Source organism: Clarias gariepinus, chromosome 22, assembly GCF_024256425.1.
Source record: "Clarias gariepinus isolate MV-2021 ecotype Netherlands chromosome 22, CGAR_prim_01v2, whole genome shotgun sequence".
In the NCBI taxonomy this organism is placed as follows: domain Eukaryota; kingdom Metazoa; phylum Chordata; class Actinopteri; order Siluriformes; family Clariidae; genus Clarias; species Clarias gariepinus.
Genome location: NC_071121.1, coordinates 19,046,533 through 19,071,394, shown reverse-complemented (window position 1 = coordinate 19,071,394; position 24,862 = coordinate 19,046,533). Strand labels below are relative to the sequence as shown.

At 38.5% G+C, this 24,862-nt stretch overlaps 1 protein-coding gene across 3 annotated transcripts in view; it reads right to left on the bottom strand.

Moving 5' to 3' along the window:
- Positions 1-24,862, bottom strand: part of plpbp (pyridoxal phosphate binding protein) — a 52,749-nt gene that overhangs the window by 27,587 nt on the left and 300 nt on the right. The window lies entirely within an intron of this gene.

The following is a 24,862-nucleotide window of genomic DNA, read 5'->3' as shown; positions in this document are numbered from 1 at the left end:
CTGCCATTTCCATCCTCTTTGCAAAGTCCACCACCATCTGTCCTTCTACATTCCTGTCCTGAAGACCAAACCTGCCCATCACATTTTCGTCACCTCTGTTCCCTTCCCCAACATGTCCATTGAAGTCTGCACCAATCACCACTCTCTCACCTCTGAGGATGCTCTGCATCACTTCATCTAACTCACTCCAGAATTTCTCCTTCTCTTTTAACTCACATCCTACCTGTGGGGCATAACCACTAACAACATTGAACATTATCCCTTCAATTTCCAGCTTCAGACTCATCACCCTATCTGATACTCTCTTCACCTCTAGAACATTCCTTACAAACTCCTGTTTCAGAATAACTCCTACTCCATTTCTTTTCCAATCCACACCATGGTAAAACAATTTGAACCCTGATCCTAAGCTTCTAGCCTTGCTACCTTTCCACCTGGTCTCCTGGACACACAGTATATCCACATTCCTTCTCTGCATCATATCAACTAACTCTCTTCCCTTCCCTGTCATGGTCCCAACATTCAAAGTCCCTACTATCACTCCTAAACTCTTGCCTTTCCTCTTCTCTCTCTGCTTTCGAACACGCCTTCCTCCTCTCCTTCTTCGACCAACAGTAGCCCAATTTCCACCAGCACCCTGTAGGTCAACAACACCAGTGGCGGTTGTTGTTAACCCGGGCCATGACCGATCCAGTATGGGAATTATATTCGTGATTCGCATCATTGATTTGGCAAATGTTTTACGTCGGATGCCCTTCCTGACACAACCCTCTGCATTTATCCAGACTTGGGACTGGCACAAGAAGACACTGGATTGCGCCCCCCCGTGGTTGCACGTGACAAATTAATACATGGAAATTACAGACCTCGCCATTGAGAATGCGCGTTTTCCCGCGAAATGCCGCAATTTAGAACGCGGGGTGCCGCGATTAGCCACAAGCAACATTTGGGAATTTAAATAAATGTGTTGTGCTTTACTGAATATCCGCCAGATGGCGCATGGAAGGACTTTATCTAAAAGCCATACTAAGTACAACGAAGAGTTGTGTATACTGTAATTAGTTAGCCTAAAACAATATTGTTTCCAATGCTGAAGCTTACATGAATTTTATTTTGTTTTACAATAGATCTTTCATGATGAATGTGTGTACAGTTGTGGCCAAAAGTTTTGAGAATTACACAATTATTAGTTTTTTTTTTTTAACAAAGTTTGCTGCTAAACTGCTTTTAGATCTTTGTTTCAGTTGTTTCTGTGAGGTACTGAAATATAATTACAAGCACTTAATACGTTTTAAAGGCTTTTATTGACAATAACATGACATTTATGCAAAGAGTCAGTATTTGCAGTGTTGGCCCTTCTTTTTCAGGACCTCTGCAATTCGACTGGGCATGCTCTCAATCAACTTCTGGGGCAAATCCTGAGTGATAGCAACCCATTCTTTCATAATCACTTCTTGGAGTTTGTCAGAATTAGTGGGTTTTTGTTTGTTCACCCGCCTCTTGGGGATTGACCACAAGTTCTCAATGGGATTAATATCTGGGGAGTTTCCAGGCCATGGAAAGTTTCAATGTTTTGGTCCCTGAGCCACCTAGTTATCACTTTTGTCTTATGGCACCATCGTGCTGGAAAATGCACTGTTCTTCACCAAACTGTTGTTGGATTGTTGGAAGAAGTTGCTGTTGGAGGGTGTTTTGGTACCATTCTTTATTCATGGCTGTGTTTTTGGGCAAAATTGTGAGTGAGCCCACTCCCTTGGATGAGAAGCAACCCCATACATGAATGGTTTCAAGATGATTTACTGTTGGCATGACACAGGACTGATGGACTTTTCTTCTCCGGACAACCCTGTTTCCAGATGCTCCAAACAATCGAAAAGAGGCTTCATCGCAGAATATGACTTTGCCCCAGTCCTCAGAAGTCCATTCACCATACTTTCTGCAGAAGATCAATGTGTCCCTGATGTTTTTTTTTTGGAGAGAAGTGGCTTCTTTGCTGCCCTTCTTGACACCAGGCCTTCTTCCAAAAGTCCTCGCCTCACTGTGCAATGCGCTCACACCTGCCTGCTGCCATTCCTGGGCAAGCTCTGCACTGGTGGCACTCCAATCCCGCATAACAATAATCTCCAGCCTTGTGCTCATCAACCTGAGTTAACAGGACGATTACTGAAATGATCTCAGCAGCCTTTAATGACAGCAATGAAAGTGGAAAGGTTTTTTTGGGATTAAGTTAATTTTCATGGCAAAGAAGGACTATGCAATTCATCTAATCACTCTTCATAACATTCTGTAGTACAGTGGAACCTCGGATTACGAGTAACGTGGTTTACGAGTGTTTTGCAAGACAAACAACAATTTTTAATAAATTTTTACTTGAAAAACGAGCATTGTCTTAGTTAACGAGCACCAAGTATCATGTTTCACGCATGCGCTTCTTGTTTTAACAACGAGCGTTACGTAATCACAAGTGAGCCAACGGTTTTTCTCTCTCTTGCAGCAGAATTGTAAGTAATCGTCTCTCCTGCTGGGTGAATACAAACACACGCGCTGTGTGTGTGTCTGTGTGTGTGAGATGTGCGTGTGCGCGCACACACACACACACACACACACATTAACGGAAAGACCGTTTTTAAAACCGTTTAAAAATTAGCAAGGAACATCGCTAGTCACACTCGCGTGAGTGCATACTAATGGAATTACTACTGTAAAGTAAAACAACAACAACAACAACAAAAATTAAACAGCTCCTCACCTTTGAAAACAGTCGCGACAGAGAAGAGTTTGTGTGTTTATTTGGCAACCTGAGAGAAGGGGAGCTGTAAAGCCGAGACCTATCGTCTCCCCTGCTGGGTCTTAGTGCCTGCAGTGTTTTTAAGTGTGCGTGTTTGTGTCTGTGTAAGGCAGAGAGTTTGTGTGTTTGTTTGGCAACCTGAGAGAAGGGGGCCGTAAACGCGAGCGAGCCCCCCTTCATCCCCCCTCCTCTTAGGTTGCCAAATAAACACACAAACGTCTCTCTGTCGCGATTGTTTTCAAAGGTGAGGAGCTGTTTAATTTGTTTGTTGTTGTTGTTGTTGTTTTACTTACAGCAGTGATCCTGTTAGTATGCGCTCACGTGAGTGTGACTAGGAATGTTCCTTGCTAATTTTTAAATGGTTTTAAAAACGGTCTATCCGTTAATGTGTGTGTGTGTGTGTGCGCGCGCGCGCACATTTTACACACATACACTCTGCATGCACAAACGAAAACCCTTATCTGTCGGGGTTTAATTTTAAATTTTTTTAAGGTAAAGTACAGGTTAATTTGTTTTATTTTTACTTTATATTTTGTATTAATTATATTTATGTATTTATTTTTTTGGGCTGTAGAACGAATAATTTAAGTTTCCATTATTTCCTATGGGAAAATTAAATTTGGTTTACGAGTGTTTTTGGAATACGAGCCCACTTCCGGAACGAATTAAGCTCGTAATCCGAGGTTCCACTGTATATGCAAATTGATATTATAAAAACTTAAGTAGAAACTTTTCCAATTTTCCATATTTATGTAATTCTTAAAACTTTCGTCCATGACTGTATATGTGCTTCATATTATTTTCATAAGGATGAAATGAGATGCCCAAATTCGTGCTTTGAAATTCATAGTAAGTTTCTTACAGTATAAAGTTTTTGTAATGTCTTAACAGGGACAAAACAATAAAAGACATGGCATTGCCTCGGTTTAAATTTATTTAATTACCTAATAGTAGTCTATCTTATAATCTGATAGTGTTAACTATGCGAATGTCCTAATCGTGAATATGCCAAAATATCTAATTTAAACCGTAAAAATGTGAATGCCATCATCAGAAGACATAAATGAACAATATATCAATATATATATATATATATATATATATATATTATAATTGTATCATATTAAGTAAATATTATTTTATGAACACGAAGTGCTTCGGGCTTTTCATCATGTATTTTGCTGTTTGTGTCCAGCATTGAATAATTATATCATCCATTATTTGACCACGGCTGGGAATAAAAGCTGGAATGTGATTGTGACTGAAATAAAGCTGTTCTTTGCCGTGCGGAAACCCACGGCTCGTACTTTCACTTTACAGAAGGCAGCGTTTTGATCAAAAAGCTGCTAATCGCGAGCGATTTATAAATTAAAATGCAGACATTCTCGGCCAGAAATGCACCAAAGACAAATGTCAAATACATTTACTGTATATAGGCTACTCGCGTTGTTTTCACGCGGGAAGAATTGTGTGAGTCCACGCGCGCTTCTCAGTTGGGTGTGTATGCACGGAGAGAGTTTGTGTGTGTTTGTGCGCGCGTCTCATATTTGACATTCATATGAAATGCACATTCTTGATATTTGTTGATAAGTGTACACTCACCTAAAGGATTATTAGGAACACCATACTAATACTGTGTTTGACACCCTTTTGCCTTTAGAACTGCCTTAATTATACGTGGCATTGATTCAACAAGGTGCTGAAAGCATTCTTTAGACATGTTGGCCCATATTGATAGGATAGCATCTTGCAGCTGATGGAGATTTGTGGGATGCACATCCAGGGCACGAAGCTCCTGTTCCACAACATCCCAAAGATGCTCTATTGGGTTGAGATCTGGTGACACTGGGGGCCATTTTAATACAGTGAACTCATTGTCATGTTCAAGAAACCAATTTGAAATGATTCAAGCTTTGTGACATGGTGCAATATCCTGCTTGAAGTAGCCATCAGAGAAAAAGGTACATGGTGGTCATAAAGGGATGGATATGGTCAGAAACAATGCTCAGGTAGCCCGTGGGATTTAAACAATGCCCATTTGGCACTAAGGAGCCTAAAGTGTGCCAAGAAAACATCCCCCACACCATTACACTACCACCACCACCCTGCACAGTGGTAACGAGGCATGATAGATCCAGGTTCTCATTCTGTTTACGCCAAATTCTGACTCTACCACTTGAATGTCTCAACAGAAATCAAGACTCATCAGACCAGGCAACATTTTTCTGTCCAATTTTGGTGACTTCGTGCAAATTGTAGCCTCTTTTTCCTATTTGTAGTGGAGATGAGTGGTACCTGGTGGGGTCTTCTGCTGTTGTAGCCCATCTGCCTCAAGGTTGTGCTTGTTGTGGCTTCACAAATGCTTTGCTGCATACCTCGGTTGTAACGAGTGGTTATTTCATTCAAAGTTGCTCTTTTATCAGCTTGAATTAGTCCCATTCTCCTCTGACCTCTAGCATCAACAAGACATTTTCGCCCACAGGACTGCCGCATACTGGATGTTGTATTCAGCAAGTAGCACATATTTTTGTGTTTGTTGCATTTCGTGTCTGTTTTATCGATAAATCTGCTCATACTCTATCTGTGCACGTGTTTATCAGCCTTTTGATCGAAAAGCCACACGCACAACTCACTTTCACTTTGCACAAGGCAGTGTTTATTCTTTAGTGTATATTTAAAGTGCATAAACACAATAAAACAATAATGTTTTATACTAACATATCATATATCTTTGTAGTCTTTTCGCACACGCGCAAGTGAGTTACAATAATAATAAGAATACAGTGGAACCTCGGATTACGAGCATAATTCGTTCCGGAAGTGGGCTCGTATTCCAAAACACTCGTAAACCAAATTTAATTTCCCCATAAGAAATCATGGAAACTTAAATTATTCGTTCTACAGCCCAAAAAAACAAATACTATATAATATATAATTTAATAAATTATTAAAGCTTCTGCGCTTTATTTTAATGTTGCTCGCGACAGCGTAACAGCTCGTTAATTTATGCTCGTGTAAAGATAAGATGAACAAACTCGTTGATGCCTGTTCTTTTACTTTCTGCATTGTCAGGTTAAAGGAAAACTTTCGGGTGGATCCTGCACGTAAATCCAACAAAAAAACTACTGAAGAACAAAACTCAGGCTCTATATCCTAACTTAAATCTCGCATTCGCGTTCACACACACTGGACTGCATTACCCACAATACATCTCCCGCACTGGACTACACTTCCGTAAACAGCAGTCATAAATCAACGTCTCTCTGCCGCTACACTGTTTTATCCAAAAAAAGCAAGAAACATCGCTAATGACACTTGTGTGAGCGCAAACTAACAGAATCACTGCTGTGAAGTAAAACAAACAAATGACCCAGCACCGTACCTCTGAAAAGATTTGCGACAGAGTTTCTTCAGAGAGCAGAGTGTGTCTCTTGCCTTCATTTCTATGCACACTTGTGAATAGGGGTTTCAAACACTCGGCACAGTGTCTAATTACGCTCGCTTGCTCGCGCACAGACACACCGCGATGAGGAAGAAAATAGATTTTTAACCTCTGTATTGAGAATTTCTTTTGCCTTACTCGCGCACACACACACGTGTTATAGTAAACAGTACACGCGTGCAAAGATGCTGATTATACTAGTAAAAGACGAGCACTAAGACCCAGCAGGGAAGACCATTACTTACAATTCCGCAGCACAAGAGAGAGAAAAACCGTTGGCTCAAAACAAGAAGCGCATGCATGAAACATGATACTCGACACTCGTAAACCAAAATAATGCTCGTTTTTTAAGTTAAATTTATTAAAAATCTTTGCTCGTCTTGCGGAACACTGGTAAACTGCGTTACTCGTAATCCGAGGTTCCACTGTAATAACAATAATAAATTCGGAGCACTCCTACTACTGATAATAATAATAATACTGAATGGAGAAAGCGCAGTCAAAAGTATCATCATTGGAGGAAGGAGAAAAGAAAATGAATAAATACACATCAGTGTTTACAGTTTGAGCTCGACATGTTTTTGAGCTCCGTCACTTGCTGTCAATGGGCACCTAAGATAAATAACACTTTTTTGGCTTTAGTAGACAAATGATACTTCAGACTGAAACACGACTGTCCCCTACAGGTAATAAAGAACATTTTCACAGCATGCCTTATTTTTTTATGTAATTTGAAATCATTTTTTTTTTTATTTGCATTTGAGAAAAGGCTTTAAAATAAGAATGTATGGCACTGGAATGCACTTAATGCATCTCAGTCAACTTTAAGCTATTCCTTGTTTTGTGAATAACAATTTTTTTTCGATAAAATGCTGTATGCATTTAAAAAATAAAAGTAGATTTTTTTTTAAAAGAAAACCAATTAATCTTTGTTTCTCTTGTATATTTTACATTGCTGTTTAATTAAGCAAAATTACATTTTATCAGATTACTCGATTAATCAACTAAAATTTTGTTAGAATACTCGATTACTAAAATATTCGATAGCTACAGCCCTAATATAAATATAATTTTTTATTTGTTGAAAAATGTTTAAGTCGCGTGTAAACTGAGAATGGAGTTAAATCTGATAAAACCTGTACACATTGCAACACAGCATTGATGACTACTGCTGTTATCCTCACATCCTTGAAATGTGCCGGTTTTTAGACATTTTTAATACATACGGTTTTAATACGGTTACTTACAGTCCTAGGGATGGGGAATATGCCGAAAATTTTTTACATTTCTAATTATATAAATTTTAAAAATATATATTTTTCCCATATTGATATATTATTAACATTTATTACAGAAAGTAATGTAATAGTGTTGCCTGGGCAATTTTCTTGATTACTTCTTTTAATTTAGATTACTGTTTTAATGCAAATTCTAAATGCTCTTGATTGTTCATATTCATATTTATTAAATAAAAACATTTATGTATGTTTTAAAAAAAATTTAAACCAATATGAAGAAAAACAACACTTTACATTTTATGTCTTCTACAGTCTTGCACCCCATACAAACACTGCACGCTTACATAAAAAATTTTAAAATAAATAAAAAACTACCAAGATAAACAGGCAGCATGTTGCAGGCAGACCTCATAGCAAAAAGAGTGGTAGTAGTAGCCTTAATGTAGGAGCCTCCTAGTGACGGGGAGGAATTGGCTACACGACTAGATTGGGGAGAAAATCGGGGAAAAAGAATTGGACAGGACTAAATTTATTAAAAATAATAATAATAATAATAAAATAAAACAATAAATAAAATCACAATCTCGATTCATACATAAATGCAATCTCATATCTAAATGACGTTGATTTACTTCCGTGTATTTCCTTGCATTCTGATCATGCTGATTTCACATGTTTTTGGTAAGACTGACAAAATACTATTATCAGAATCATCAGACTCAGAATGAGCTTTATTCTTTATTATTTTACCAATCAATCATAAATCTTGATCACTTCTCTCCTCTCCTTCATTGGCAGCATTCCATTATCACGCATGTGAGGTGTAACAAGCAGGCAGACCTAATCAATCATCAGTCAATACTTGATGGATTTGTGGCAAATAAAAAAAAACGTTATAAGGAAATTCCCCATTTCTTTCATTTCAGGGATTAAAAACGGTAACAATGTCAATTTTATAATCCGTAGAAGCTCAGTGTCACACAACTTGTCGCCAACGAGCCCTTCCATGAATGTGCCGTTTTCACAGGGGTGGGGCTAAGAACAATGCTTCACGGTTAAGTAAGCCGCGCACTCGGTTTTATATTCAGTTTAGTATTCAGTGTTAACAGTTTTTTCTTTTCTTTTTTTCTTTTTTAACCACATAACCCCTGGGGGGCTCTGTATGATACAAAGCTTGCACAATCAATTAAGTCAACAATCCTGCATTACCCTTTAGAAAAGTATAGTAAGAAATTTACATTAGGCTATATTGTGTGCAGCAAATAATTGAAATTGGATTTAGCTAACCCACCTTAGTTTTAAAATGCTGAGATGTTACTTATTTTTCTTTTATGTGACTTTTTTTTATTTGTGTTTTTTTTTCCAGCAAAGTTGCCCTATAAGGTTCTGTGCCAACTGAAGCAAAAAACATCAACAAAGAGGATCTATTTAGTTATTTTTATTTATTATAGTTAACATTCTATTATGTTCAACAGCATAAAGCTTTATTCACCTTACGCCTAACCCAGAAGAGCTCCAGAGGTGTTTTTTGATGGAGATAGCAGTGATTTCATATCTTAAAAGAGTGTTTATTAATTGCTCTTTCTCCTACTCCTAAAGCATTTTTTAAAAATTTTCTTGCGTTTTTTCCCAAATTTTCTTCCTAATTTAGTTATAGCCAATTCTCACCTGTCATTAGGGCTCTTTTCCATCAAGGCCAAAACTAACAACCAGGGAGGACAAAGACCTCCAAGCCAAGTGATGCTGGCCAACCACATCAATAAAAACAATGGGATCAGAAAAGGAGCTTTCAGAAGACCTCAAAATTAAATTAGTAAACCTTTATAAAGCAAACATGTAAGCATATTGGAGAAAAAAGTGTTTGAGGATACCAATACCAACTGTGATGTCCATAATCCAGAAATGTTGTCATACTAAAAAAAAGAAAAAGAAAAAGAAAAAGTAGAACATTGACACTCTAGGAGGGGGGAAACAAAGAAAAAAAAGGAGCCAAGTAAGAATCCAAAACAAGCAGCAGGGTACCTGACAAAATTCTGAGAGGCAATTAAAATAAAAAATCCACATCACGGCAGTCAAGCATAATCTGGATTGATGACTTGTAGACATGTGGCAGCAAGCTTTTCATGTAAACAAACCAAATTATTCCAACAAAAAAAGATTATGTTAAACATGGCGGAGGCTTGCTAATGTGTTGTGGGTGTACAACAGTCAAAAATGTGGACACACTTTCTTAGGACTAGTCAACACTAAATACAAAACTATAACGATACCAAGATGAAGATTTGATTATAATAGCAATTCTATATGTATCACGATTTTACACATATCCTAATTTAATATTATTTTTCATACATTTTAAACCATTTATAATGTTTATAATGATTAATAAATGTAGCCCATTAATTATAACAGTTTTCTGACTTAAAAACCAAGAGCAGCATTTAAACAATACAAAATAACTCCAAATACAAGAGTTTAGCATTTAAAAGAGCAGCATCTGTCCCTTACAGAATGAAAATGTGTGTAAATGCAGTAGTTCAGTGTACCTCCTGTAGGATTATAAAGAAATGCCAACATTTTCCACCTTAACCACCTCTTAAGTCTCAAAACTCAGCTAAACATTGGGTTAAGTGAGATGTGGGCATGTGGAGCTTCAAATGTACGTTAGTTACAAATAAATACTGCTTGCAATGTTTTAAAACTCATGAATCGCCACAAAAAAGAATTGTGATTCATAACTGAATAAATGTTTCCCTTCTCTAGATCTTTTTACATAATCCTCATTGCTCACTCTCATTGATCATTTAGGATTGTTGACGGTAAAGTGACTGGTTGCTTTACATCTCAAGAAGCCCTCATCATGTCTGTGTTTTCTTCTGGCTTTCCATTTTAGTTATGCTGTCATAGTTAGTCCTGCTGGTGTCCTTGCTTGCACTTTGCACTATACAGCGAGGGCAATAAGTATTTGATCAACCTGTGATTTTACAAGTTCTCTTACTTAGAAATCATGGAGAGGTCTACAATTTTCAGCATAGGTGCATTTCCATTGAGAGAGACAGAATCTAAAAAGAAAAATCCGGAAATCACATTGTATGATTTTTTTTACAATTTATTTGTGAATTACTGTGTCAAATAAGGATTTAATCACTTGCTTATCAGCCAGATTTCTAACCCTCAAAGACCAGTTATTTTGCTTTTAAATAGTCCATATGCTTCTTACGGAGCCACTCCTTGGTTTCCCTGGCTGTGTGCTTTGGGTCATTGTCATGTTGGGAGACCCAGCCATGACCCATCTTTAATGCTCTGACTGAGGGAAGGAGGTTTTTGCCCAATATGTCACAATACATGGCCCAGTTCATCCTCTCCTTAATACAGTGCAGTCGTCCTGTCGCCTGTGCAGAAAAACACCCCCAGAGCATGCTGGGGGTGATGCTTCCAGCCCCATGCCTTACTGTAGGTATGGTCTTATTGGGATGATACTCATCATTCTTCTTTCTCCAAACACGGCGAAAGAAGAATGACTTTCTTCCATGACTTCTCTGGATCATCCAGATGGTCCCTGGCAAACTTCAGACAGGCCTGAAGATGGGCTGACTTAAGCAGGCAAACCTTCCGTGCGATCCAAGATTTTAAACCATGACGTCTTAGTGTATTACTGATAGTAGCCTTGGAAACGATGGTCCCAGCTCTCTTCACGGCATTGACCAGCTCCTTCCGTGTAGTTCTGGGCTGATTCTTTACCATTCTTAGCATCATTGATGCCCCATGTATCTACTTAGACTTTGGCTGATTGTGGGGTTAGTCAAAGTACTGCAGAAACAAATATGTCTTGAGTCATCGTTTGAAGATAGTCAGAGTCTCTGCTGTACGGATCTAAAGGAAGTTTGTTCGACCACCTACAGTAGGTGGACAGGCAGTATGCAACTTTTACCGTCGCGGCGCACGACAACTGCATTTGGGTTTGTGCGTTTGCTGGCTTTTACAGCTGAGTGGCGCTATATAACTACAGACTGACTCCTCAGTCGCAGCTCGGCTATGGTCGCATGTAGTTGCAGATAAAATCAAGTGAACCATTGTAATTAAACTAATTCATAATCACAGTATTAACATTACAGTACAAATTTATAATTACAATTATTGTAAAAATATTTTTAGGATTGAATTTAAGCAACGTAAACGTTAACACACTGAGACTTTAGATTTTATGTGTAATTAGAAAAGCTACACGTGTAGGGTCTTGCGTCATCTTTTATTTTGTGTTCTTTAAATTTGTAGTAGATTTATTAACTGAAATAAATTAAACTAAACGCCCATAAAATTAAAACATTATTAGATTAATGTGCAAAATCTATATAGTAAAACTATATAAGCTACACAGCCTTTATAAGACTCTAATTTTATTTAGGTGCGCTCACAATGACGAAAAAACTTTATGATTTTGTTAAATAAAGAAAGTAAACAGGGTGCGCTGTTCTGTATTGTTTTCAGTGAACTTGAGCGCGTCAGAATATGAGCCGAGACTCCGTGTATATCACCTCACAGACGTGAAAAATATATACTTATAGAAACCGAAATGTCTGCTTTTATATAAACTAATGAAAAACAAATTATTAGATTATGTAATTTGTATGTAAAGTGAATTGTAGGCGCGTCCACTTGTGCGGAGACGACGAGATGACATTATCACCATTAGCACAGCCGAAACCAAAGAAATCACTTATAAAGAAATTATTAAAATGGTCAGAGTGAGTATTATTGCTGTTTTTCCCGAAGCATTCATAATCATTACTCTACTTCTGCCGGTGCGCTCTGGAAAACTTTACGTGTGCTGATGCAGGATCACATACACATACATACACACACATACATACATACACATACAGGTACGTCTGTATGAATAAATTGTTTAAATGTATGTATCTCATTGCTGTGCTGTTTGGGGAGGGACGTGCTAATGACGATTTGGTTAGCTGTGTGTTTGTGTGTGTGTGTGTGTGTGTGAGAGAGAGAGAGAGAGAGAGTGAGTGTGTGTTTGTGTGTGTCAACTTATCAATGAATTATTAAAATGGCGTCAATTTACTCTATTCTCAGTTTCCTTGCTGTTTTCCCCGACGCATTCATAATCATTAGTCTACTTCTATGGAGTTAATTATGTGCCAAAATTTAACAAACAAACACAATCTGCTTTGCAAAGAAAAAAACGACTATCTCACAAATGCAGCGTTTTGCAAATAAACACAATCTGCTTTGCAAAGAAAAAAAATAGACTTTCTCACAAACGCAACGTTTTGCAAACAAACACAATCCGATTTGCAAAGAAAAAAACATTCAACTTGCTCACAAATGCGCCGAACGTATTTTCTCACAAATGCACCCACCGTATTTTCTCACAAATGCAATGGAGCAAGTCCCTCTTCCAAAACAGCAGATGGCGCTATCGGTCAATTTACTCTATTCTCCTGAGACCTCAAACAACGTGTTTATATGGTTTACCCTTATGTCCTAGAGGAATATGAGTGGGGCACAGTTTTGAGGTGTCCATTATATATCCAGACAGCCAGACATATTAACAATCCACCATCTTTAGGATAGAGCCCTGTAGGGGAATACAGTTATATCAAACCACAGTTGCATTTTAATTAACTATTGAAGGCTGAAAGAACTGCCATCATGTTTAACTTTTTATATCCATAACGGACGTATGCGACATGATGCATCAAAATCTTTTATAATTAGTGATCATATCTACATTTAAATAATCTTTAACAAAGGTATAAGGGGGAAAAGGTATAAATGAACAGTAAACATACTGAATTACAGACAGAATTCTATTACAAACCAGATTGTAAAAAGTTTCATAAATTTCATGCAGTCAAATACAATGATTCTTGCATCTTACTGTATCTACACCTCGCGCTGCAACAGCTGTTTACAATGTAGGATTGTACTACAGACACAGATTATTTAAATGTAAATATGATCACTAATTATAGTTAATAATTAGCAAAGCAGATTGTGTTTGTTTGTTAAATTTTGGCACATAATTAACTCCATATACTTCCGCCAGTGCGGTGTTTTCTTAGCCCCACCCCGTTAACCAGTGAGAGGTTGTGCGCGCGTGGTCCACTACAAAGCAAACATGTTAATATATAATAAAGCAGCTTACACCGGCGTGCGTTTTGCACAGCTCTGCAAAGACAGCGCTTATTTAACACGTATAGATATGTGTTTTGTCGTATTTCTGGGAAAGAGAAATCTCTTATAAATCTCTCGATTCGACGTGAAAGAGCGCACGCGCGCCATGTTCTCTTTGCTGTTTGAATTCAGCTTCGTGTAGATTCATGCCACGAGTCATTTTATCATACAAACATTATTATGTTGTGCTCGGACCATAAGCGTCTGTGGGATCCAAAATTGACATTTTTACCGTTTTTTAATCACTGGAATGGAAGGGATAGAAAGTCCTTATCATAACAAGCCTTATATTGTTTTATATAGTTTCTCCAAATGTGTAAAGGTGAGAACAGCTGATTCACACCTGGGGAGGGTGATTTGTTTGCATTTGAATGTGCTGTGTGTGTGTGTGTGTGTGTGAGAGAGAGAGAGGTGTCGAGAGGTCTTACATACTCATAAAAAGTCGTGGATTATTCACTGAAACATACTGTAGGCTCTGCTGAAAAACGTTAGGCACATCAGTCACTTTACCCCAAATAAAAATCTAAGTGGCTCTGGATAAGAGCGTCTACCAAATGCCTAAATGTAAAAGGAGGTAAAATGAATAAACCGAGATGCGTGTTTCTTAGCCCCACCACCGTTACAACACAGCGTATTCAAAGAAAAGAGCCCCTGCGAGAGGTTGTGCTCAGACCACTCAGCTCCTGCGGATTCCAAAATTGACATTGTTACCGTTTTTTAATCGCTGGAATGGAAGAGATAGAAAGTTTCCTCATCATAACATGCCTTGTATTGTTTTTAATCACTCTACACAACCCGTGATTTTTATGCTATTTTAGAGATGGGAAATACAAATGAAATATTTTTTGTTATTTTCATTTTCTATAAAATATTAACTTTCAATATTTTATAAAAAATACCAAAGAAAATTATTGTGTATAGAGTGATTACAACCAATACAATTTATGTTCTGATAAGAAAATCTTCATTTTTCTATTCCAGTAAAACAGTAATAATGTCAATTTTACAATCTAGAATCCTGAAGATAAAATTTAAAAAGAGATTTTTATGTGTAATTAGAAAAGCTACACGTGTAGGGTCTTGTATTAGTCTTATATTTTGTGTTCTTTAAATTTGTAGTAGATTTATTAACTAAAATAAATGAAAATAAACGACCATAAAATTAAAACATTGTCAGATTAATGTGCAAAAACTATATAGTAAAACTATATAAGCTACATAGCCTTTATAAGACTCTAATTTTATTTAGGTGCGCTCACAATGACGAAAATGATTGTGTATAGAGTGATTACAACCAATACAATTTAGTTATGATAAAGAAAATCTCCATTTCTTCTATTCCAGTAAAACAGTAATAATGTCAATTTTAGAATCTAAAATCCAGAAGATAAAATTTGCAGAAATTTAAAAAGAGGCCTGAATCACTGCAGGTCTTCAAAATCCAGGTCTTAAAATGGGGAGGAGTGCATTTCATTTATCTGAATGTATAGGTGAGAACAGCTGATTCACACCTGGGGAGGGTGAATAATTTGCATTTGAACGTTGCCTGCCATTGTTAAGCACACACAGTAACACTAACATCCCAGGACAAATAGGAATAAGAGCCCCTGATTAAACGGCATAGATATTATTAAATATTACAACAAAATTCCTCCGCGCTCGGGAAAACTTTATGAGTGCGAGAGGAGGAGATAAACAACAATGGCCCACGTTTAGCGTGTCAGAAAATGAACCGAAACTTTGTGTATACGTGAATTAATAAAATGGTCAGGGTGAGTCTCCTTGCTGTTTTTTCCCCAACGCATTTTTTTTTTACTTTTTGCCTGCAGCTGAGCGCTGATTAGGTTACGAAGTTAAAGACGTGAATCACAATATGTCACGGCGTGCGCCTATGATGGGTGTGCGTCCAAATATACTATCGCTTCTCGCTCACTCCGTAGGCTCCCTAGATAGGGGGCAGGTATGTAAAGGGACGGAGCCGCCTATTCGGGCCGGCTGGCGATAATTAACGTTAAGATCTCAGGCTCCGCATTATAAAAGCAAGGCGCGGAGTTGAGTCCGGAAAGTACGTGATGCGGTGGAGCAGGACAGAGTGGCATGCAAGCGGGGCAATGTGACGCGGTCCAGGGACTTCAAACAGGACACTGGAAGTCCTCCCTTTGATCCTCGCGCTCTCGTGGCGCCTTCACTCCATGCAGGCAGGCTGCCTCCGCGTGCTCCGTTCTGCCACTCTGCCCACTGCCACCAAATTGAATTAACAAATATTGTAAGTAAACAACAATAGCCCACGTTTAGAAATTCTTTACAAGGCTGCGTTGGACCGGTGTTATGCGCAGAGCGCCGGGGGATGTAGCCTACTGTGACACAATAACAGTAATATTTCAAAAATTTTGCAGGCTGACGTTTGGAGAAACCAGAGAATAAAGAACAAACCAGTTGTTGGGTCAAAATAACTCAACCAGGTGTTCATTTTTAAATGACTCACTACATCTGACCCAACATGAGCAACACAACAATGTGTTTAAAGTACCCGAAATAACCCAGAATTTTGACCCAGCATAAACCACCCAACGATGTGTTTACAAAAACAACACAGCATTTTTAGTGCGTCTTTTTTGAGTTATTGTATTGAGTATATGTTTTATTCTGAAAGTCTATTTTACCAGTTATTTCTATATTTAAAGTTTGATGCATTTTTGAATTTATTTTTTAACATAACAATAAACAGTTACAAACAGAGATATAACAGTTCATTCTTTGTACAAATAAAATTATCAGCTAGTGAACTTGATCGTCTGTCAAAACAACATTTAACCAATGTTTGTTTTTTTGACTCATTATTATACAATAAATATCAATATATCTGGTTCAGATTTTTCATTTTTGTTGTATAAAGTTCTCAGATGTGGAAATTACAATCTCTGTAGTATTAGAGCGCGACGGTAATAGGCATTCTGGTTGTCCACCTACTGTAGGTGCCAGAACAGAAAAGAGTCTGGATGAATTCCACCCTCGATCCCTGAGAGATCAGAGGCGAGCAGTGCTGGAGGATTGGAGGGAACGTGGTGCAGTGCGTGGTACGATTAGAGCAGAGAGGTAAGTGGGTGCTGGGCCATTTTTAGCTTTGTAGGCAAGCATCAGCGTTTTGAATTTGATGTGGGCAGCTACAGGAAGCCAGTGCAGGGAGCGGAGAAGTGGGGTGGTTTGGGAAAACTTGGGAAGGTTAAAAACGAGACGTGCTGCTGCATTCTGGATCAGTTGCAGAGGACGGATCATGGACAGAGGCAGGCCTGCCAGGAGTGAGTTGCAGTAGTCCAGTCTTGCCAGGGGTAGCTCAGTGATTAAGGCATTAAACTACGATTCGGAAGATCCCAGGTTCAAACCCCACAACCACCAAGTTGCCTCTGTTGGGCCCTTGAGCAAGGCCCTTAACCCTCAACTGCTCAGATGTATAATGAGATAAAAATGTAAGTCGCTCTGGATAAGAGCGTCTGCCAAATGCCTAAATGTAAATGTCTTGAAATAACAATGGACTGAACAAGCACCTGAGTAGCCTGTGAAAAAAGAAATAGGCGGGATTCTTCTGGTAATGTAAATGACAGATGATTGTCCATGGTTACCCCAAAAAGGTGGCTGAAGGAGTGATTTGGTCGTTGTCCAGGGATATTACAAGGTCTTGGCCTGGGGATGAGTCACAAGGGATGAACAACAGTTCGGTTTTACTGAGATTGAGCTTCAGCTGATGAGCTGCCATCCAGGATGTCTGCCAGACATGCTGAGATTCGGATGGAAACCGAATGTAAGAGGGAGAAAAGGAGAGAATGAGTTGCGTGTCATCTGCATAACAATATGAAAATCCATGCGATGATATGACCTTACCAAGAGACCGGGTATAGAGCGAGAACAGAGGTATAGAGCGAGAACAGAAGAGGAGCCCCGCAGGACACCAGTAGAGTGTCTACGTGGGGCAGTTGTAGATCCCCTTCAGGTTACCTCATATGACCTATCTTCTAGGTAAGAAGCAAACCATTGCCATGCTATTCCACAAATTTCAAGGCTTGTAAGAATAGATAATAGAATCTTGTGGTTCACTGTGTCAAATGCAACTGACAGGTCCAGGAGGATGAGGACAGATGACAGTTTAGCAAATCTAATCGGAGAATGTGGCAAAACCGTCAGCTGTCAGAGGAAGGGGCAGGAGGATTCGGCGTGTTGAGTAGTGAGGAGAAGATGGTGTGAAGTTTGCCAAGATCCTGTGCAGAGGCTTCCAGCTTTTCTCTGTAGAAGGTAGTTAGCCACATCACATGAGAATTTGGAGAGAAGAGTCTGGTAAGAGACGAGATCTGCATTATGCTGCGATTTCTTCCATCTTCTCTCTGCAGTTCTTAATTCTCTCCTGTTGTTGCGTCGTACTCTCCTGTTGTTGCGTAGTAAATGTTCTAGATCTTTTACACTTAAGGCTTGGTAAAGAAAACCCAACAAAGGCTTTTCTTCCTTAGAATGCTGAAGCAGGCACAACTTTAACACAAACTAATAGTAAATTTACAGATCCAAAAATTGAGGGTCTCCTGAAAAACTATGTGGTTGTGTTTGACACAGTATATGTTACCCCCTGTGTAAACCACTGGCATAAGGCAAAAGATTCGGGTGAATTAGATCCCACACAGTCAAGCTAGGTTACGGCCCCTCTCTCTAGCTATGGCCCCATTTAAATCTGTTTAGACACACAAACTGCAATTATAACCAAGCTCTAACCAATATACTGCAACTATGGTGCCTCCATAAACCCTTTCTAGTTGAGTATGCAAATATGTGAATTTTTATAAAAAAATAAATAAATTTTTACTAGTACCTACTTTGTTACATGACTAAATGTTACTCTTTACATCTTTTCTTATTTTTTCTTCTAATCTTATGAGATGTCATGCAAAATTTTATTGTGCCCAGTATAATGACAAATATTCTTATTTTTAAATGTCATGTGTAGGTACCAGATGTGCTCAGGTGGTCAGATCTGCTCTGGGTTACCCCATAAACTAGACACTACTTCAGGATAGCAGCGTTAAAAGTTCATTTCAGACTCTTGCTGAAATCCTTAAGACACACCAAGGTTCTTATCATTAACATACACATTAGCATTGTAATTTTACTTCACACAGTAAATTACTTTTAATTATCTAATTTTTCTATGCATTCCAAACAATATTGTGTTTCTCACAGTGTCATGTGTAATCAATCACTGGCACACAAGGCAATAAGCACCACAAATGGAGCAAATGACCAGGTAGTGCTCATGGGAACTGTTGTCATAGTGTCACATTGCAATTAGTTTATTATTTCAAATGCCTTTTATGAAGACTACAGTCGTGGCCAAAAGTTTTGAGAATTAAATAAATATTGGAAATTGAAAAAGTTGCTGCTTAAGTTTTTATAATAGTAATTTTATATACTCCAGAATGTTATAAATAGTGATCAGATGAATTGCATAGTCCTTCTTTGCCATGAAAATTAACTTAATCTGGACTGCTGAGGACTGGGTCAAAGTCATATTCTCAGATGAAGCCTCTTTCCGATTGTTTGGGGCATCTGGAAAATGGCTTGTCCGGAGAAGAAAAGGTGAGCACTACCATCAGTCCTGTGTCATGCCAACAGTAAAGCATCCTGAGGTCATTCATGTGTGGGGTTGCTTCTCATCCATGGGAGTGGGCTCACTCACAGTTTTGCCGCAAAACACAGCCATGAATAAATAATGGTACCAAAACACCCTCCAACAGCAACTTCTTCCAACAATCCAACAACAGTTGTTTAAGAACAGTGCATTTTCCAGCACGATGGAGCACTGTGCCATAAGACAAAAGTGATAACCAAGTGGCTCAGGGACCAAAAGGTTGAAAATTTGAATCCATGGCCTGAAAACTCCCCAAATCTTAATCCCATTGAGAACTTGTGGTCAATCCTTAAGAGGCGGGTGGACGAACAAAAACCCACTAATTCTGACAAAAGAAGTGATTATGAAAGAATGGGTTGCTATCAGTCAGGATTTGGCCCAGAAGTTGAATGAGAGCATGCCCAGTCGAATTGCAGAGGTCGTGAAAAAGAAGGGCCAACACTGCAAATACTGACTCTTTGCATAAATGTCATGTAATTGTTGATAAATGCCTTTGAAATCTATGAAGTGCTTGTAATTATATTTCAGTACATCACAGAAACAACTGAAACAAAGATCTAAAAGCAGTTTAGCAGCAAACTTTGTGAAAACTAGTTGTTTTGTGTCATTCTGAAAAACTTTTGGCCACGACTGCACAGCTAAAATAAAAATATAAACACAGTGTATTGGTGCATTATCATTCTGGAGATTGCACCGCCTTCAGGATACAATGTTTGAACTATTGGGTGCACATGATCCTCCAAAATGGTTCGGTAGTCCTTGGCAGTAATGCGCCCATCTGGCACAAATATTGGGCCTAAAAAATGCCATGATATTGCAGCCCAAACCATCACTGATCCACCCCCATGCTTCACTATGGGCATGCAAAAGTCTGGGTCGTACTCTTCTTTGGGGCTTCTCCACACCGTAACTCTCTCAGGTGTGGGCAGGACAAGGTGGACTCATCAGAGAACAATATATATTTCATACTGTCCAAGATTTTTGCTGCTGGCACCATTAAAACAGAAGTCTGGGATTGACACGAGTGACCAAAGATCTGGCTATAGCAGCCCAGCCATGTACATTGACCCTGTGGAGCTCCCGACAAACAGTTTTGGTGGAAACAGGAGAGCTGAGATGCACATTTAATTCTGCAGTAAGAAAGAAACATTTTTCAGGACTGTGTATTTCAACCATAATGTTGTAAAAATCCAAATAACTTTACAGATCTTCATTTTAAAGGGTTTAAATAATGTTTTCCATGCATGCTCAATTAACAATAATCAATTAATTTACATGCACCTGTGGAATGGTCGTTGAGACCTTAACAGCTTACAGAAAGTAGGCATTTAAGGTCACAGTTCTAAAAACACAGGACACTAAAGAGACTTGTCTACCGACTGTGAAAAACACCCAAAGAAAGATGCCTAGGGTCCCTGCTCATCTGCTTGAACGTGCATTAGGCATGCTGCAGGGAGGCATGAGGACTGCTGATGTGGCTAGGGCAATAAATTGCCATGTCCGCACTGTGAGACGCCTAAGACAGCGCAGGCAATAGGCAGTCCATGAGGAGGAGATGCACTGCAGTACTTCAAGCAGCTGGTGGCCACATCAGATACTGACTGGTACTTTTGATTTTGAGCCTCCCTTCATTCAGGGACAAAAGTATTTGTTCCCTTACATTTTTTTAAGTTTGCCCACTTACAAAGAAATGAAGGGTCTATAATTTTTATTATAGGTTTATGGTAAAGGATTGAGACAGAATATAAACCAAAAATCCAGAAAAAGCATGTGATACAAATGTTATGAATTACGTTGCATTTTAATAAGTGGAGATAAGTATTTGATCACCTACCAACCAACAATAATTCTGCCTCTCACAGACTGGTTATGTGCTCTTGTAATAAACATATTAATTTAAGAAGGTGCTCCTAACAACAAAGTGGTGCCCAGGACTACACGGCAGGAGCTTGTGAATGATCACAAGGCATTTGGAAGCACAGTCACCAAACAAACCACTGGTAACACAATATGGCTGCATGGATTAAAATCCTTCAGCGCAGCAAGGCTTCCCCTTCTCAAGAAGACAGATGTACAGACCCGTCTGATGTTTCCCAATAAACAAAGTAAAATTGGGATAAACCGCTGTGGTCAGATGAGACCAAAATTAAGCTCTTTGTCATCAACCCGACTTGCTGTTTTCGGAGGAAAAAAAATGCTGACTATGACACAAAGAACACCACAGTCAAGCACAGAGGTCAAGCACAGAGGTGGAAACATTATGTTTTGAGGCTGTTTCTCTGCTAAAGGTACATACTGACTTTGCCGCACTGAAGGGCCAATGGATAAGGCCATGTGTTGTAAAATTTTGGATGAGAACCTCTTAAAGATGGGTTATGCATGGGTCTTCCAGCATGAAAATGACCCCAAACATACTGCCAAGGCAACTAAGTAGTGGCTCAAGAATAAGCACATTAAGCTCATGGAGTGGTCTAGCCAGTCTTTTGACCTTAATCCAATAGAAAATTCATGGAGAGAGCTGTAACTTCGAGTTCCCAAGCAACAGACAAGAAACCTTAAACATTTACCCCAAACTTTTGAACGGTAGTATATATATACAGTGGTGTGAAAACTATTTGCCCCCTTCCTGATTTCTTATTCTTTTGCATGTTTGTCACACTTAAATGTTTCTGTTTATCAAAAACGTTAACTATTAGTCAAAGATAACATAATTGAACACAAAATGCAGTTTTTAAATGATGGTTTTAATTATTTAGGGAGAAAAAAAAATCCAAACCTACATGGCCCTGTGTGAAAAAGTGATTGCCTCCCTTGTTAAAAAATAACTGTGGTTTATCACACCTGAGTTCAATTTCTGTAGTCACCCCCAGGCCTGATTACAGCCACACCTGTTTCAATCAAGAAATCACTTAAATAGGAGCTACCTGACACAGAGAAGTAGACCAAAAGCACCTTAAAAGCTAGACATCATACCAAGATCTAATGAAATTCAGGAACAAATGAGAACAAAAGTAATTGAGATCTATCAGTCTGGTAAAGGTTATAAAGCCATTTCTAAAGCTTTGGGACTCCAGCAAACCACATTATCCACAAATGGCAAAAACATGGAACAGTGGTGAATCTTCCCAGGAGAGGCAGGCCGACCAAAATTACCCCAAGAGCGCAGAGACAACTAATCCGAGAGGCCACAAAAGACCCCAGGACAACATCTAAAGAACTGCAGGCCTCACTTGTCTCAATTAAGGTCAGTGTTCACGACTCCACCATAAGAAAGAGACTGGGCAAAAACGGCCTGCATGGCAGATTTCCAAGGCACAAACCACTTTTAAGCAAAAAGAACATTAAGGCTTGTCTCAATTTTGCTAAAAAACATCTCAATGATTGCCAAGACTTTTGGGAAAATACCTTGTGGACCGACGAGACAAAAGTTGAACTTTTTGAAAGGTGCGTGTCCCGTTACATCTGGCGTAAAAGTAACACAGTATTTCAGAAAAAGAAAATCATACCAAGAGTAAAATATGGTGGTGATAGTGTGATGGTCTGTGGTTGTTTTGCTGCTTCAGGACCTGGAAGGCTTGCTGTGATAGATGGAACCATGAATTCTACTGTCTACCAAAAAATCCTGAAGGAGAATGTCCGGCCATCTGTTCGTCAACTCAAGCTGAAGCGATCTTGGGTGCTGCAGCAGGACAATGACCCAAAACACACCAGCAAATCCACTTCTGAATGGCTGAAGAAAAACAAAATGAAGACTTTGGAGTGGCCTAGTCAAAGTCCTGACCTGAATCCTATTGAGATGTTGTGGCATGACCTTAAAAAGGCGGTTCATGCTAGAAAACCCTCAAATAAAGCTGAATGACAACAATTCTGCAAAGATGAGTGGGCCAAAATTCCTCCAGAGCGCTGTAAAAGACTCATTGCAAGTTATCGCAAACGCTTGATTGCAGTTATTGCTGCAACTGGTGGCCCAACCAGTTATTAGGTTCAGGGGGCAATTACTTTTTCACACAGGGTTTGGATTTTTTTTTTCTCCCTAAATAATAAAAAACATCATTTAAAAACTGCATTTTGTGTTTACTTGTGTTATCTTTGACTAATAGTTAAATGTGTTTAATGATCAAAAACATTTTGTGTGACAAACATGCAAAAGAATAAGAAATCAGGAAGGGGGCAAATAGTTTTTCACACCACTGTATTTCAGTAATTCAAGTCATCGAAATAAAAAAAGTAAACCAAATGAAAAGAATAAATAAACTTTTTGATATTCTAATTTAGTGAGATGCACCTATATAAAAAAATATTTGAGCCTTTGATGTGCCCTTGGTGTAATTTTGGTAGGCGGACCACTCCTAGGAAGGTTCACCACCGTTCCAATTGAGTAAATACTTTTGGCAATATAGTGTGTGTGTGTGTAGAATTACTACAAGGGCACAACAAAGACTTATCAAGGAGCTTATAAAGGAACCCAGAACAACATCTAAAAATTTCAGGCCCTGCCTCAATTAAAGTCAGTGTTCATGATTCAACAATAAGAAAGAGACTGGGCAAAAATGGCATCCATGGGAGAGTTCCAAGCTAAATGCCACTGCGGATTAAAAAAAGAACACAAAGGCTCATCTCACATTGAATTCTGCACTCTACCAGAAAATCCTGAAGGAGAATGTCTGTCCATCATATCTGTCCAAGCTTAAGCACACATGGGTTATGCAGCATGACAATGACCCGAAACAAACCAGCAAGTCCATCTCTAAATAGCTAAAAAAAAAAAAAAAATTCCAATGTGGCTGAATTAAAATAAAGCTGCAAAGAGGAGTAAGACAAAATTCCTCAAGAGTTATGTAAAAATTTCATTGACAGTTATTGCAAATGCTTAGTTGCAGCTGTAGCCGCCAAGGGTGCCCAGTGAATCAGTTAGTATAAATAATAGTTGCCAGCTAAAACATATTAATCACTACAGCAATTACCTAATAAAGGGCTCTTGAGTTTTTGCCTATTTAAATCCAAATTAAATCTTGTTATTTGGCCAGGCAATGTACATCATTCCTTCCTTAGTTCACTGGAGGTATTGGATTTACACTTCTCCTGACAATTAAGAAAGTTGGGTTAAAACTGAAGTTTGTTTACAGAAATTAGACACTTTATTAAGAACAGTATATTAGTACAAATGGTCATTTGTAGCAATGAATATTATACAATTTAATGTATCTCTCAAATGAGTTGGATTTAAAAACATATTTTGTTTCATGAAAACTGGATCCCCGCCATATGCATATCTACTAGATCAGCACAGTAAGCAAATTTATATTATTTATATATTATTCTTAAAAAAAACACTGGTATCGTAGCCCCCCAAAAAAGACTTAATTATACGGTATCTTGGCCCACATAGCGAAGACTCGTTCAAAAACCTCAGAACGCCAACTTTAGTTTTTGAATACCTCTGTATAGTACAATTTATATGCACGATCCATACGTCTACCAAAAAAGATACGTGTCGAAATTCCTTATAATATATATTTATTGAATTAATG